The following is a 15818-nucleotide window of genomic DNA, read 5'->3' as shown; positions in this document are numbered from 1 at the left end:
TCCCTTTCTATTTCGTGGAACAGTTTAAGGAGGGTTGGTATCAGTTCTTCTTTAAAGGTCTGATAGAATTCATCAGAGAATCCATCAGGTCCTGGACTTTTCTTTTTGTGGAGACTCTTGATTGCTGCTTCAGTTTTATTTTGTGTTATAGATCTATTCAGGTGATTAATTTCCTCTTGGTTCAGTTTTGGATGATCATATGTATCTAGATATCTGTCCATTTCTTTAAGATTTTCAAATTTATTTGAATATAGGTTCTTGAAGTAGTCTCTGATGATTTCCTGGATTTCCATGGTGTTTATTGTTATCTCCCCTTTGTATTCATGATTCTACTAATTTGGGTTTTTTCTCTCATTTTAGTCAGGTTTGCCAGGGGTCTATCTATCTTGTTTATTTTTTCAAAGAACCAACTTTTTGTTTCATTAATTCTTTGTATGGTTTTTTTGGTTTTTATTTCATCGATTTCAGTTCTTATTTTTATTATTTCTCTCCTTCTATTTGTTTTGGGATTTGCTTGTTCTTGTTTTTCTAGGAGTTTGAGATGTATCATTAGGTCATTGATTTGGGATCTTTCAGTCTTTTTAATATATGCACTCATGGCTATAAACTTTCCTCTGAGGACTGCCTTTGCTGTGTCCCATAGGTTCCAGTAGGTTGTGTTTTCATTTTCATTGACTTCCAGGAACTTTTTAGTTTCCTCTTTTATTTCATCAATGACCCATTGTTCATTAAGTAATGAGTTATTTAGTTTCCAGCTGTTTGCATGTTTTTTGTCTTTACTTTTGTTGTTGAGTTCTAGTTTTACTGCATTGTGATCAGATAGTATGCATGGTGTAATTTTTATTTTCTTATATTTGCTGAGGCTTGCTTTGTGCCCTAGGATATGATCTATTTTGGAGAAGGTTCCATGGGCTGCTGAGAAGAATGTATATTGTGTAGAAGTTGGATGAAATGTTCTATAGACACAAGTAGGTCCATTTGATCTACTGTATATTTTAGATCTTGGATTTCTTTATTGATTTTTGTTTGGATGACCTATCTATTGATGATAATGGGGTGTTAAAGTCTCCCACAACCACTGTGTTGGTGTTTATATATGCTTTTAGGTCTTTTAGGGTATATTTGCTGAAATTGGGTGTGTTGACATTGGGTGCATATAGGTTGATAATTATTATTTACTTTTGGTCTATTTCCCCTTTTATTAGTATAGAATGTCCTTCTTTATCTTGTTTGATCAATGTAGGTTTGAAGTCTACTTTGTCAGAGATAAGTATTGCTACTCCTGCCTGTTTTTGGGGGCCATTGGCTTGGTAAATCTTCTTCCAGCCTTTCATCCTAAGCCTATGCTTATTTCTGTCGGTGAGATGGGTCTCCTGTAAGCAACAAATTGTTGGATCTTCCTTTTTAATCCATTTCGTCAAGCAGTGCCTTTTGATGGGGGAATTAAGTCCGTTAACATTAAGTGTTAGTACTGCTAGGTATGTGATGATTCCTGTCATTTAGTTGTCTTAGTTGTTTGAAGGTTTGATTGTATGTACCTAAGTTGAGGTTACTCTCTACTTTCTTGCTTTTTCTTTTCCTGTGGTTTGGTGCTGCCTGTGTTTTCATGGTTAAGTTGGGTTTCACTTTCTGTGTGCAGAATCTCTTGAAGAATCTTTTGTAGTGGTGGCTTTGTGGTCACATATTGTTTTAGTTTCTGCTTATCATGGAAGACTTTTATTGCTCCATCTATTTTGAATGATAGTTTTGCTGGGTAGAGTATCCTGGGGTTGAAGTTATTTTCATTCAGTGCCCGGTAGATCTCATCCCATGCTCTTCTTGCTTTTAATGTTTCTGTTGAGAAGTCTGCTGTGATTTTGGTGGGTTTACCTTTGTATGTTATTTGTTTTTTCTCTCTTACAGCCTTCAATATTCTTTCCCTAGTTTCTGAACTTGCTGTTTTAATGATGATATGTCATGGGGTAGTTCTATTTTGATCTGGTCTGTTTGGTGTCCTGGAGGCCTCTTGCATCTGTATGGGAATATCTTTCTCTAGATTTGGGAAATTTTCTGTTATTATTTTGTTGGGGAATATATTATGCATTCCCTTTGCTTGCACCTGTTCTCCTTCTTCGATGCCCATGATTCTCAAGTTTGGTCTTTTGATGAAGTCAGTGAGTTCTTGCATTTTCTTTTCACAGGTCTTGAGTTGTTTAATTAATAGTTCTTCGGTTTTTCCTTTAATTACCATTTCATCTTCAAGTTCTGAGATTCTGTCTTCTGTTTGTTCTATTCTGCTGGATTGGCCTTCCGTTTTGTTTTGCAGTTCTGTTTCGTTCTTTTTTCTGAGGTTTTTCCATATCCTGGGTGGTTTCCTCTTTAATGTTGTCTATTTTTGTCCTGAGTTCATTTATCTCTTTATTAATCATGTTCTCTGTTTCACTTTGGTGTTTATACAGTGCTTCTACGGTTTCCTTTATTTCTTCTTTTGCTTTTTCAAATTCTCTATTTTTGTTGTCTTGGAATTTCTTGAGTGTCTCCTGTACATTTTGGTTGACCCTATCCAGTATCATCTCTATAAAATTCTCATTGAGTACCTGTAGTATGTCTTCTTTTAAATTATTCTTGTGGGCTTCGTTTGTTTCTTTGGCATAGTTTATCTTCATTTTGTTGGAGTCTGGATCTGAGTATCTGTTTTCTTCATTTCCCTCTGGTTCCTGTACTAATTTTTTGCTGTGGGGAAACTGGTTTCCCTGTTTTTTCTGTCTTCCCATCATTGCTCTTGGTGTTGTTACTGTCCCTGTACTGTGTGTGATTAAGTATTTTCTAGCTTGTAATTATAACAATGGTGATATTTAGAATGGAAGGGTGAGAGGAGATGGAAAGCAAAGAAGTTAAAGAAAAAGGGAAAAACAAATAAACAGACAAGTAGGAAAAAACAAAACAAAGAATCAAACAAAAAATTTCAAAGTTATGAACAGGGAGCATTAGCGTATTAATCGACAGTAAGCTGAACAGGCATTAGAGAGACAGAGAGAGGATTGAAAATTAAAAATAAAAAGAATAAAGATAAGAATAAAAATAAAAAATAAGTAAATGAAAGAAAAATATATAAATAAAATAAAATAAAACAAAATGAAAAATAGAAAAAAAAACCTCCAAGTTCAAATGCAATGAAGTGTCAGTCTTAATAATTTTGGTGTCTGTCTCAGCCTCCAATTCTGGAGATGGTGCCTCAGATGTTGTTCTGTAGTTGTCTCATCCAAGGGGATGCATAAAGTAGAACAAAACTGCAAAAAAAAAAAAAAAAAAACCACAAAGTGTCCCAAGTTCAAATGCAATACAGTTTCAGTAAGTTTTTCAGCATGCAGGTGTAGTTCGGTTGTTTTCTCATCAAAGGTAGAGAGAGAGAAAAAAAAGAGTCTGGAGACAGGTCTGTGAATGGCTATCTGTGGCTGTGGCTTGCATGCCCACTGCTGTCAGCCTGCTGTTGCTGGAGGCTTTATTTATGCAGATCTCTGGGTGAGCTTAGCACTCACCTGGCTCCTCAGGCTTTGTTTACTCAGAGTTCTCCTGTGCAAGAGCCACTGCTACAAGCTTTCCCCTTTCCAAGCACACTGGGGGAGGTGACACTCCACCTGCTTTCTCTGGCCTGCGTGTTTGTGTACAGCTCATGTGGGAAGTGGGTCTTCCCCCCTCTCCTGTGGAGTTTTCCTCCCTCCGCCACTCTCACAAGCTTTCCCGCTCCTGGTTGCTGGGCACATGTCTCCACTCCTGCCGGAGCCTCTCCGGCCCACCCGGCTTGTTTATTTACAGTCCCGGGAAGGATTCCCCTCCCCCTCTTTGGTGCTCAGTGCGCCCCACCCTCTTTGCAACATGTCCTTATTGCTCTCATTGCTTATTACTCAGTTTCTCTTTTTTCCCTGGGTGGAGGTCAGTCTGTCCAGGGAACTATGCTGTTCTGGCCCAGGGTTGTCTGTGGGAGTACTGCATACCGCTTAGCTCACCTTGTCCACCTCTTCCCAAGCCGTCTGTGCACAGGCGACTGGCAGCCTTGGGGCTCTCCTGATTTCTCCATTTAACATGAAGTGGATATTCTGCACCGGCTGGAGCTGTGGAGGGGTCAAAGTTTTGCCTCTTCTTGGTGGTTTTGCATACAAGGTGTGTTTCCAGCTTCTCTCCAAGATTTCACTATAGGAGGCACGCTTTCTGCTTCCTCCCTCTAGCCGCCATCTTGGAATTCTCCATAGATAGCCTTTATAATGTTGAGGTACTTTCCTTCTATTCCTGATTTTCTTAGAGCTTTTTATCATGAAGTGGTGTTGGATCTTGTCAAAGGCTGTTTCTGTGTCTATTGAGATGACCAAATGGTTTTTGTCTTTGCTTCTATTAATGTGCTGTATTACATTTATAGATTTGTGTATGTTGAATCATACCCTGCATCCCTGGGATGAAGCCAACTTGGTCATTGTGAGTGATATTTATGATATGTTGTTGGATTCGGTTTGCCATTATTTTGTTGAGGATTTTTGTATTGATGTTCATTAAGGAGATTGGCCTGTAGTTCTCCTTTTTGGAGATGTCTTTATCTGGTTTGGAGATGAGTGTAATAGTGGTTTCATAAAATGAGTTAGGCAGTTTTCCTTCCCCTTCTATCTCATGGAACAGTTTAAGGAGTGTTCGTATTAGTTCTTCTTTAAAGATCTGATAGAATTCAGCAGAGAATCCGTTGGGTCCTGGACTTTTCTTTTTTCGGAGACTCTATTGCTTCTTCAATTTCATTTTGTGTTATAAATTTATTCAGTTGATTAATATCCTCTTGGTTCAATTTTGGATGGCCATAAGTATCTAGAAATCTGTCAATTTCTTCAAGATTTTCAAATTTATTAGAAAATAGTTTCTCAAAGTAGTCTCTGATGATTTCCTGGATTTCCATGGTGTTTGTTGTCATCTCCCTTTTTGCATTACTGATTTTACTGATTTGGGTTTTTTCCTCTTCTCATTTTAGTCAGGTTTACCAGGGGTCTGTCAATCTTAGTTATTTTTTCAAAGAAGCAACTTTTTGTTTCATTGATTCGTTGTATGTTTTTTTTTTGTTTTTATTTCATTGATTTCAGCCCTTATTTTTATTATTTCTCTCCTTCTGTTTGTTTTGGGATTTGCTTGTTCTTATTTTTCTAGGAGTTTGAAATGTATCATTAGGTCATTGATTTGAGATCTTTCTGTCCTTTTAATATATGCACTCATGGCTATAAACTTTCCTCTGAGGACTGCCTTTTCTGTGTCCCATAGGTTCCAGTAGGTCATGTTTTCATTTTCATTAACTCCAGGAACCTTTTAGTTTCCTCTGTATTTCATCAATGACCCATTGATCATTGAGCAATGTGTTGTTCAGCTTCCAACTGTTTGCATGTTTTTTTTACTATTGTTTTTATTGTTGAGTTCTAGTTTTAATGCATTATGATCAGATAGAATGCATGGGATTATTTCTATTTTCTTATATTTGCTGAGGCTTGCTTTGTGCCCTAAGATATGATCAATTTTGGAGAAGGTTCCATGGGCTGCTGAGAAGAATGTATATTGTGTAGAAGTTGGATGAAATATTCAGTAGACATCGGTTAGGTCCATTTGATCTATGGTGTGATTTAGATCTAGGATTTCTTTACTGATTTTTTTTGTTTAGATGACCTATTTATTAGTGATAGGGGGGTATTAAAGTCTTCCACTACCACTGTGTTGGAGTTTATATATGTTTTTAGGTCCTTCAGAGTATGTTTGATGAAATTGGGTGCACTGATGTTTGGTGCAAAGAGGTTGATAATTGTTATTTCCTTTTGTTGTATTTCCCCTTTTATTAGTATGGAATGTTCTTTATATCATTTGATCAATGTAGGTTGAAGTCTACTTGTCTGAGATAAGTATTGCTACTCCTGCCTGTTTCTGCAGGCCATTGGCTTGGTAAATCTTCTTCCAGCCTTTCACCCTAAGCCAGTGCTTGTTTCTGTCAATGAGATGGGTCTCCTGTAAGCAACAGATTGTTGGATCTTCCTTTTTAATCCAGTTTGCCAGACAGTGTCTTTTGATGGGGGAATTAAGTCCATTAACATTCAGTGTTAGTATTGAGAGGTATGTGGTGATTCCTATCATTTAGTTGTCTTTGTTGTTTAATGGTTTGATTGTGTGCAGCTAAATCAATGTTACTCTCTACTTTCTTGCCTTTTCTTCTTCTGTGGTTTGGTACTGTCTGTTCTTTCATAGTTTTGTATGCTTTCATTTTCTGTGTGCAGGATTCTTTGAAGAATTTTTGTAGTGGTGACTTGGTGGTCATATATTGTTTTAGTTTCTGTTTATCATGGGAGACTTTTATTGCTCCATCTATTTTGAATGATAGTTTTTCTGGGTAGGGTATCATAGGGTTGAAATTATTTTCATTCAGTGCCTGGAAGACCTCACTCCATGCTGTTTCTGCTTTTAATGTTTCTGTTGAGAAATCTGCTGTAATTTTGATGGGTTTACCTTTGTATGTTATTTGTTTTTTCTCTCTTACAGCCTTCAGTATTCTTTCTCTATTCTCTGTGCTTGTTGTTTTAATGATAATATGTAATGGGGTAGTTCTATTTTGGTCAAGCCTGGAGGCTTCCTGTACCTGAATGGGCATAGTTTTCTCTAGGTTTGGGAAACTTTCTGTTATTATTTTGTTCAATATATTACAAATTCCTTTACTTGCACCTCTTCTCCTTTTTCAATACCCATGAGTCTCAAGTTTGGTCTTTTGATGGAGTTGGTGAGTTCTTGCATATTCCTTTCACAGGTTTTGAGTTGTTTGAGTAATAATTCTTTAGTTTTTTCTTTAATTTCCATTTCATCTTCAAGTTCTGAGATTCTGTCTTCTGCTTGTTCTAGTCTGCTGGAGTAGACTTCCATTGTTTTTTATATTTCTGTTTCATTCTTTTTTCTGAGGTTTTCCATATCATGGGCCACTTCCTCTTTAATATTGTCAATTTTCATCCTTAATTCATTTATCTCTCTATTTATGGTGTTCTCTGTTTCACTTTGGTATTTATTTAGGACTCCTATGAGTTCACTTACTTGTTTTTGTGTCTTCTCATATTCTTTATTTTTGTTGTCTTGGAATTTCTTGAGTGCCTACTGCATGTTTTGGTTGACCTTGTCTAGTAACATCTCCATGAAATTCTCAGTGATTACTTGCAGGATTTCTTCTTTCAGAGTGTTCTTTTAGGCTTTGTTGGGTTCCTTGGGATAGTCTATCTTTGTTTGATTGGGTTCTGGAACTGGGTATCCATTTTCTTCATTTCCCTCTGAATCCTGTACTAATTTATTTTTTTTTGGCGGGGAGGGGGGGAGAATGGTTTCCATTGCTTTTTTGTCTTCCCATAAATTGCACTTGGTTCTGTTTCTATCCATGTTCTGTATGTAATTTAGTATTAGTTAACTTATGATAGTAAAAGTAATGAAACCAAGAAAAAAAGAGAAAGAAGAAAAAGAAAGAAAGAAAAAAAAGAGAACCAAAGAAATCAACATGGAGACATGGTGTACTAACCAACAGGAAACAAGACAATCCCTTAGAGAGAAAGAGAAAAAAGAAAAAAGAAAAAAAAGAAAAAGGGAAAAAAATTCAGGTTCAGGAACAATGAAGTTTCAGTCTTAGTAGTTCTGATGTTACTCCTTCAGCATCCAGTCCTGGTGTTGGTATTTAAGCAGTAGCTCTGTCGTTGTCTTACCAAGTGGTTGGGTCAAGAGACAGCTTTGTGAACTGCTATCTGCCCTATTTCAGGCAGTGTTTCATCACCTGCCTACTGTCAGCCAGCTACTTTTGCAGGCTCTGTTTACTGAAAGTTCACACAGAGAGAGGCTCCTTGCCCCTCCTCCCTTATCTGGTGCACTCAAGGCACCCTTCCCTCTGTGCTGCATGTCCTTTTCAGTTCCTTGTTTATTATTCAGTTTTTTTTGTGAGGTGAGTGTCAGTCTTTTTAGGGGACTATGCTGGTTTATCTCTGGGGTGGCTGTGGGAGTACCGAGTGCCTCTTATTTGCTCACCTGTTGGTCTGCGTCTCCCAAGCAGGTTTGGATCTGGCATCTGGTGGTGCGGGAGCCTTTCTGTTTTCTCCATGTAATGTGGTGTGGAGAAGCTTTGTACAGGCTGGGGGTTCAGGGTGTTGGAGTTTTGCTTCTTCTTGGTGTTTTTTTTCTGCCAAGTGTGGCTCCAGCGTCTCAGCAAGATTTTTGATTTATGGAACCATGCTGTCTGCTTCCTCCCTCTAGTTGCCATCTTGAATCCTCCAAAAGTCTTACTATTTTAAATACTCTGAAATACACTTTAGCATCTTCACCCTTTTTAATACACAGTTCAGTGACACCCATATCTTTGGGTGGTGCTCACCACCATCCAGCTTCAGCACCCTTTGCATTTTGCAAAAGTAAAACTCTACACCTATTAAACAATTTCTCCTCTCCTCTCCTCCCAGCCCTTGACAATCACCATTCTACTTACTGTCTCTATGTAGTTGATTATCCTACATGTCTCATGTAAGTGAAGCCATATAGTAATTGTCTTTTGGCAAATGGCTTGTTTCACTTAGCATAATGTACTCAGGGTTCATCCATGTTTTAGCAGGTGTCAGAATTTCTTTTCTTTTCTTCTCTTTCTCTTGGCAGCTTTGGGCTTCATGCTCCCTAGGAGCTCTATTGCTTGAGCCACACCTCTAGCCCTCTTTTTTTTTCTTTTTTTTTTCCTTTTTCTTTTATTATTCATATGTGCATACAAGGCTTGGTTCATTTCTCCCCCCCTGCCCCCACCCCCTCCCTTACCACCCACTCCGCCCCCTCCCTCTCCCCCCCTCAATACCTAGCAGAAACTATTTTGCCCTTATTTCTAATTTTGTTGTAGATAGAGTATAAGCAATAATAGGAAGGAACAAGGATTTTTGCTGGTTGAGATAAGGATAGCTATACAGGGCATTGACTCACATTGACTTCCTATGCGTGGGTGTTACCTTCTAGGTTAATTCTTCTTGAACTAACCTTTTCTCTAGTACCTGTTCCCCTTTTTCTATTGGCCTCAGTTGCTTTTAAGGTATCTGCTTTAGTTTCTCTGTGTTGAGGGCAACAAGTGCTAGCTAATTTTTTAGGTGTCTTACCTATCTTCACCCCTCCCTTGTGTGCTCTCGCTTTTATCATGTGCTCAAAGTCCAATCCCCTTGTTGTGTTTACCCTTGATCTAATGTCCACATATGAGGGAGAACATACGATTTTTGGTCTTTTGGGCCAGGCTAACCTCACTCAGAATGATGTTCTCCAATTCCATCCATTTACCTGCGAATGATAACATTTCGTTCTTCTTCATGGCTGCATAAAATTCCATTGTGTATAGATACCACATTTTCTTAATCCATTCGTCAGTGGTGGGGCATCTTGGCTGTTTCCATAACTTGGCTATTGTGAATAGTGCCGCAATAAACATGGGTGTGCAGGTGCCTCTGGAGTAACAGTCTTTTGGGTATATCCCCAAGAGTGGTATTGCTGGATCAAATGGTAGATCGATGTCTAGCTTTTTAAGTAGCCTCCAAATTTTTTTCCAGAGTGGTTGTACTAGTCTACATTCCCACCAACAGTGTAAGAGGGTTCCAACCTGTTGTTGGTGGTGTTGCTGATGATGGCTATTCTAACAGGGGTGAGGTGGAATCTTAGTGTGGTTTTAATTTGCATTTCCTTTATTGCTAGAGATGGTGAGCATTTTTTCATGTGTTTTCTGGCCATTTGAACTTCTTCTTTTGAGAAAGTTCTGTTTAGTTCACTTGCCCATTTCTTTATTGTTCATTAGTTTTGGGAGAATTTAGTTTTTTAAGTTCCCTATATATTCTGGTTATCAGTCCTTTGTCTGATGTATAGTTGGCAAATATTTTCTCCCACTCTGTGGGTGTTCTCTTCAGTTTAGAGACCATTTCTTTTGATGAACAGAAGCTTTTTAGCTTTATGAGGTCCCATTTATCTATGCTATCTCTTATGCTATCTCTTGTTTCACTTAGCATAATGTACTCAGGGTTCATCCATGTTTTAGCAGGTGTCAGAATTTCTTTTCTTTTCTTCTCTTTCTCTTGGCAGCTTTGGGCTTCATGCTCCCTAGGAGCTCTATTGCTTGAGCCACACCTCCAGCCCTCTTTTTTTTTTTTTTCAAGACAGTTTCACTATGCAGTACAGACTGGCATTGAATTCATGATTCTCCTGCCTCAACCTACCAAGGGCTGGTATTACAGGCATGCACCACCATGCCTGGCCCAATTTTGTTTCATTTTTAGGCTGAGTACTATTCAATTTCATGTACATGCCACATTTTGCTTATCCATTCCTTTGTGGATGGATACTTTCACTGCCTCTACATTTGGCTGTTGTGAATGATACAGGTATGAATGTGGCTGTGCAAATGTCTCTTTCAATCTTGTGGCTGTATACCTGAGTTGGGATTGCTGGATTTTTTTTTTTTTTTTTTGCAGTACTGGGCCTTGAACTCAGAGCCTACACCTTGGGCCACTCCACCAGCCCTCTTTTTGTGATGGGTTTTCTAAGAGAGAATCTCAAGAACTATTTGCACATGCTGGGTTTAAACTGTGATCTTCCTCATCTCTGCCTCCTGAGTCGCTAGGATTACAGGTGTGAGCCAATGGTGCTGGTTTATCTTCAGTTTTTTTGAAGAAACATCAAAACCATTTGCCATAGTGGCTGTACTCATTTACATTCCCACCAACAGCACACAAAGGTTTCAATATCTTCACAATCTTGCTAACACTTATTTTCTGTTTTTTTCTTTTTTCAACAGTAGCCATCCTCATGGTTGAGGAGCCGTATCTCACACCCTAAGGGTGTGAGGTGCTGTGGTTTGCATTTCCCTGATGGTTAGTGATGTTGAGTTTCTTTTCATGTGTTTACTTGTTGCCATGATCATGAACCCTATTTCTTTCATTTTTTTTGAGACAGGGTTTGGCTATGCAGCCCAGGTTGGCCTCAAACTCATGGTCCTCTTACCTTATTCAACTGTCATGGCCATTTATATATCTTTTTTGGAGAAATTTCTATTCAATTCCTTTGCTCACTTCTGAATCAGCTATTTGAATTTTTGATGGTGAATTTTAGGAGTTCTGAATATATTCTTGATATTAATACAATTCACAAATATTTTCTCCCATCCTTTGAGTTGCCTCTTTATATTGTTTTCAGAGGAACAAAAGTTATTAATTTTCATGAAGTCCACTTTGTCTGTTTTCTTTATTCAGTGTCATGAATGCTATATATATCATGCTATATTTATATGCTATATATATCATATTTTCTTTATCTATTCACCAGTTGATGGACACCTAGGCTGATTCCATAGTTTGGCTATTGTGAATAGTGTGCTTAGATGGCCTTGTGCTTGCTAGGCAGGCACTCTACCACTTGAACCATGCTGCCAACCCTAGTGGTTTTTTTTGCTTTCCTAATCATCAGAGAGTTAAATTTTATCAGATGCTTTTTCTGCATCAACTGAGATGATGACCTTGTCTCCCTTTCATTTTGTTGATGTATTGGGTTATATGGTCATTTTTTTGGTATGTTGTCCTATCCTTTCATTCCAAGAGTAAATCCCATGGTGTATAGTCCTTCTATTATGCTGCTGAATTTGGTTTGTAAGTGTTCTGTTGAGGACTCTTATGTCAGCACTTAGGATGGATATTAGTCTGTAGTTTTCTTGTTATGTCTTTGACTGGCTTTTGGTATCAGGTTAATGTTAACCTCATAGAACAACTTCCCTTCTCTTCAACTTTTTTGGGAAAAGTTCCAGAAGCATCAGTGTCAGGTCTTATTTAAATGTTTGGCAGAAATTATTGCTGAAAATTATGAGTCGGGGCTTTCTTTGCTGGGGGATATTTAATGACTGACACAATCTTCTTACTAGTTATAGGTCTATTCAGATTTTCTATTTTTTCATTGGCTAGCCTTGGAAGGGTGTGTGTTCCTAGGAATTGTCCATTTCATTGAGGTTATACAATTTGTTGGCATAAATCTCTCACAATACACTTATACAGTCCTTTTTATTCTTCAGAATCAGTAGGGACATCTCCACTTTCAGTTCTGATTTTAGTAATTTGAGTGTTTTGTTTTCTTGGTCCATCTAGCTAAAGGCTTGTCAATCTTGCTGATCTTTTTAAAGACCCAGCTTTTATTTTTCTTGGTCTTCTTTTTATTCTTTTCTCTGCTTACTTTACCTCTGCTCAATGTTAATATTTTCTTCTGCTGCTAGCTTGGGGTTCAGTTTTTCTTTTCCTAGTTAAGTTTACAGTTAAGTTATTGACTTTGGAATCTTTCTTATTAATTTTTGATAGTACTGGGGACTGAACTCAGGGCCTCATGCTTATTGGGCAGATGCTCTACCACTTGAACCAATGCCTCCAGCTCTCTTATTTCTAATGAAAGCATTTGTAGCTACAGTTTCCCTCTTACCATTGCTTTTTCTGTATCCTATGTTTTACTATGCTGTTTTTCATTTTAATACCTAAGTATTTTTGAATTTCTTTTCTGATGATTTCTTTGTTATTTAAGAATGTATTGTTGGCAATGGACAATATATACTTCCTGAGATCTAGGGCATTAGAATTTTCCAGAGATGAAAATGTTTTTTAGATAAAATTTGAGAATAAGAATCCCTTATTGTTCATATCCTATCCTAGCTACTCAGGAGGCAGAGATCAGGAGAATCGTGGTTTGAAGTCAGCTTGGGCAAATAGTTTGCGAGACCCTATCTCGAAAAAACCCAACATAAATAAAGGCTGGGGGAGTGGCTCAAGCAGTAAAAGCACCTGCCTAGAGAACACAAGGCCCTGAGTTTAAGCCCAGTACTGCCAAAAAGAAAGAAAAAGTTAAGAAAGTTCTCCAGGAGATGGTGAGTTTTATTTAGCCTTGTCTGGATAGAGGTTTAGTTTGCTCTTGAATGTTCTAGGGTAGAGTGAGTCTAGGAGGAGGCACAGGGTGTAGGGGTCTATTCAGTATGGCCTTCTCCCTCATTTCCATCTCACCATCCCTGGAGAAAGCAGCATACTTCCTTGCAGACTGAATTCACTGGATTTTCCTCAGGTTTCTTTGGCTCAGGTGCAGATCTGGAGTCTTGCCATTTTTCCTATCTGACTCCTTCCAATGGTCTTTGTTCCCTTCATCTCCTGGGTAACAGCTGGAGTTCCCAGTTTGGACATTTGAGACACTCATCCTATCTGTTGTATTTTCATCTTTCCTTGCTGGTTCTTCCTCAGATGGCTGAGTCAGCGCCACCTTTCCCAAGCCACTTGTAGGGCATTTCTGTGGGTCTGAGCTCTGAACACCAGTTCACCCATATGTTCTCCTTTGGTGGAGATGCTGGCACTGCCTTTAGGTGCTAAGTAGGTTAGAAGTTGGAGCGTGACAGTCTTCTACTTAATTGAATTTTCATTTTCTAGAAACTTCTCACTTGCTCTCCTTCATGCATTTGGGCCTAACTTGCTTCTGCTTGATGTGGCTAAGATCCCAGTCTGTGATGACTCATTTCTTGTCTTCCACTTTCTGGTTCTGAGTTTCTTTACTTGGCCAGTTTGGATGTCTCTCCTGGGCCACTGTGCTAGTTTTGGCTCATCCCACTGATGCCACAATTCTCTTGCTCAGTCTGTAGCTGGTCTTCTACTTCTCTTTTTCCTTTGTAGGTAGCTTTGTCAACAGGATTTGTCTCTCCAAAGAAGGAAGCTACTGGGCTGGACTGGGAGGTGCAGGCAGAGGAAGCTTCTTCCCTAGGAGAACTCCCAGGTTTTAGATTCAGTGTAAGTTTTTATGGGGAGGGCGGTGGTGGGATGGACACCTCTGACTTCTGTCATCATACTTTTCATCTTCCCAAGAGTAATCACCTCTGTCATATGGGTCTTCATAGTGGTCACCCCTCTTCTGGAGTCATCATCCCTATGGTATCCACTACCAGATGCTCTTCTGCCACTGCCTATCCTGGAATCACAGCCTCTGTCATAGACTCTGCTGCCTCGGTCATCATAGCAATCCATGTCCTGGCATGGGCCATCACGATATTCATCCCCATCCCCATCACAATATCAGTCTGAATTGTAATGTTTTTCATACTTATCTCCAAAGCTCTATCATTTCTCTGTGCCAGGAAAGGACCTCCAGCCTCTGTTTTTTTTGTCAGAATCTTGACTTCTATCCCAGTCTAAAGAATGACCGTTTCTGTCCTTGTCCTGTGCGTGATCAGCAACATCCACTCTGTCTTAAGATTCAGGACACTGAGCAGGGAATCCAGGTCCTCAAGCTCAGCACACCCTAAACCTTCCAATCTCTTTGGACTTCTGGGTTCCCAGGGTGAACGCACACATTGCTATTTAATACTCTAGAGAATTGCTTACTGGAGTCTTCTGTCCCATCATAACACGTTCCCTAGAAAAGCTTTGTAGGGTGGTGATTTAGGAGTCCACCTCTGGTCAATATTGGGTTCCTGAGCAGCCCATGTAGTGGTGAGAAGGATGGACAGATCAGTTGGAGGTGCTCTATACATGAACGAGATCATCATTACATTTTAGTTAGGATGCTGAAACATCTCCTTCCAGGTCACCCATTTCATCAGCCCAGGTGATTAGTTTGGGGATATAGTTGCTTCCTCTACCAGTCTCACCATCCTCAGCCAGAAAGTCCTTTAGGGAGGACTTCTTCTTTCTTTCTTCTCCTCCTCATCCTCTTCCTTTTCCTCCTCCTTCCCTGAGGTTGCCATGTTGGGAGAGGGAGAGACAATGCAATAGGGCATATGCTGCTCCTTTAACAGCTCAGGCTGTGCCTCTTTCTGTTTTTTTTGTGGTACTGGGGTTTGAACTCAGGGCCTTACACTTGCTAGGCAGGCGCTCTACTGCTTGAGCCACCCTGCCAGCCTTTTTTTTTGTGTACGTGTTGGGTATTTTCAAGATAGGGTCTCTCTAACTATTTGCACAAGGCTGGCTTTGAATCATGATCCTCCTGATCTCTGCCTGGCTTTGTCAGTTGTTGACATCACAAAATTATCTTTATATGATGTGTGTCCAAAAATGTAAAATAATAAATAAAAACATTTTTCTCTGTCTCTCTCTTTTTTTGTGATACTGGAGTTTGAATTCAGGGCCTATACCTTGAGCCACTCCAGTAGCCCTTGTTTTTTGTGTGTGTATGTGTTGGATATTTTGGAGATAGGATCTTGTGAATTATTTGCCCAGACTGGCTTCAAATTGTGATCCTCCTGATCTCTGCCTCCTGAGTAACTAGGATTACAGGTGTGAGCCACCAGTGCCCAGCTGTTTCTTAAATCATGTAGAAAACAAAAAGTGGAGTTATATACCATTGTTATCACAACACTAGCTTTTATATTTGCACATGTATTTATCTTTATCATTTTTCTTCATATGACTTGGATACTGTCTAGTGTCCTTTAATTTCTATCTGCAGAACTCTCTTTAGCATTGAATTCTCTTTGCTGTTGTTTATCAAAGAATTTATTAATTTTTTCTTCTTTTTTTTTGGTGATACTGGGGCTTGAACTGAGGGCCTGTGCTTCTTAGGCAAGGAAGTGCTTGAGCCATGCCTCAGCTCTTGTGCTCTAGTTACTTTTCAGCTAGGGTCTCGAGCTTTTGCCTGCCTTGGACTGTGATTTTCCTACCTCCACCTCCTGAGAAGCTGGAATCACAGGTGCACATCAAGCTTGTTTTTTGTGATAGGGCTTGCTAACTTTTTTTTGGGGGGGGCCTTGGTTTTGAACCATGCTCCTCCTAACTCCACATTCCAAGTAGCTGGGCTTA

General features: G+C 39.2%; 1 pseudogene; it reads right to left on the bottom strand.

The window, feature by feature from the left end:
- Positions 1-13042: 13042 nt before the first annotated feature.
- LOC141418624 (eukaryotic translation initiation factor 4B pseudogene) lies at positions 13043-14711 on the bottom strand (annotated as a pseudogene).
- Positions 14712-15818: the final 1107 nt, after the last annotated feature.

The sequence above is a fragment of the Castor canadensis genome, chromosome 17 (genome assembly GCF_047511655.1).
Source record: "Castor canadensis chromosome 17, mCasCan1.hap1v2, whole genome shotgun sequence".
Lineage (NCBI taxonomy): Eukaryota > Metazoa > Chordata > Mammalia > Rodentia > Castoridae > Castor > Castor canadensis.
This window is presented reverse-complemented; position numbering and strand designations above follow the sequence as displayed.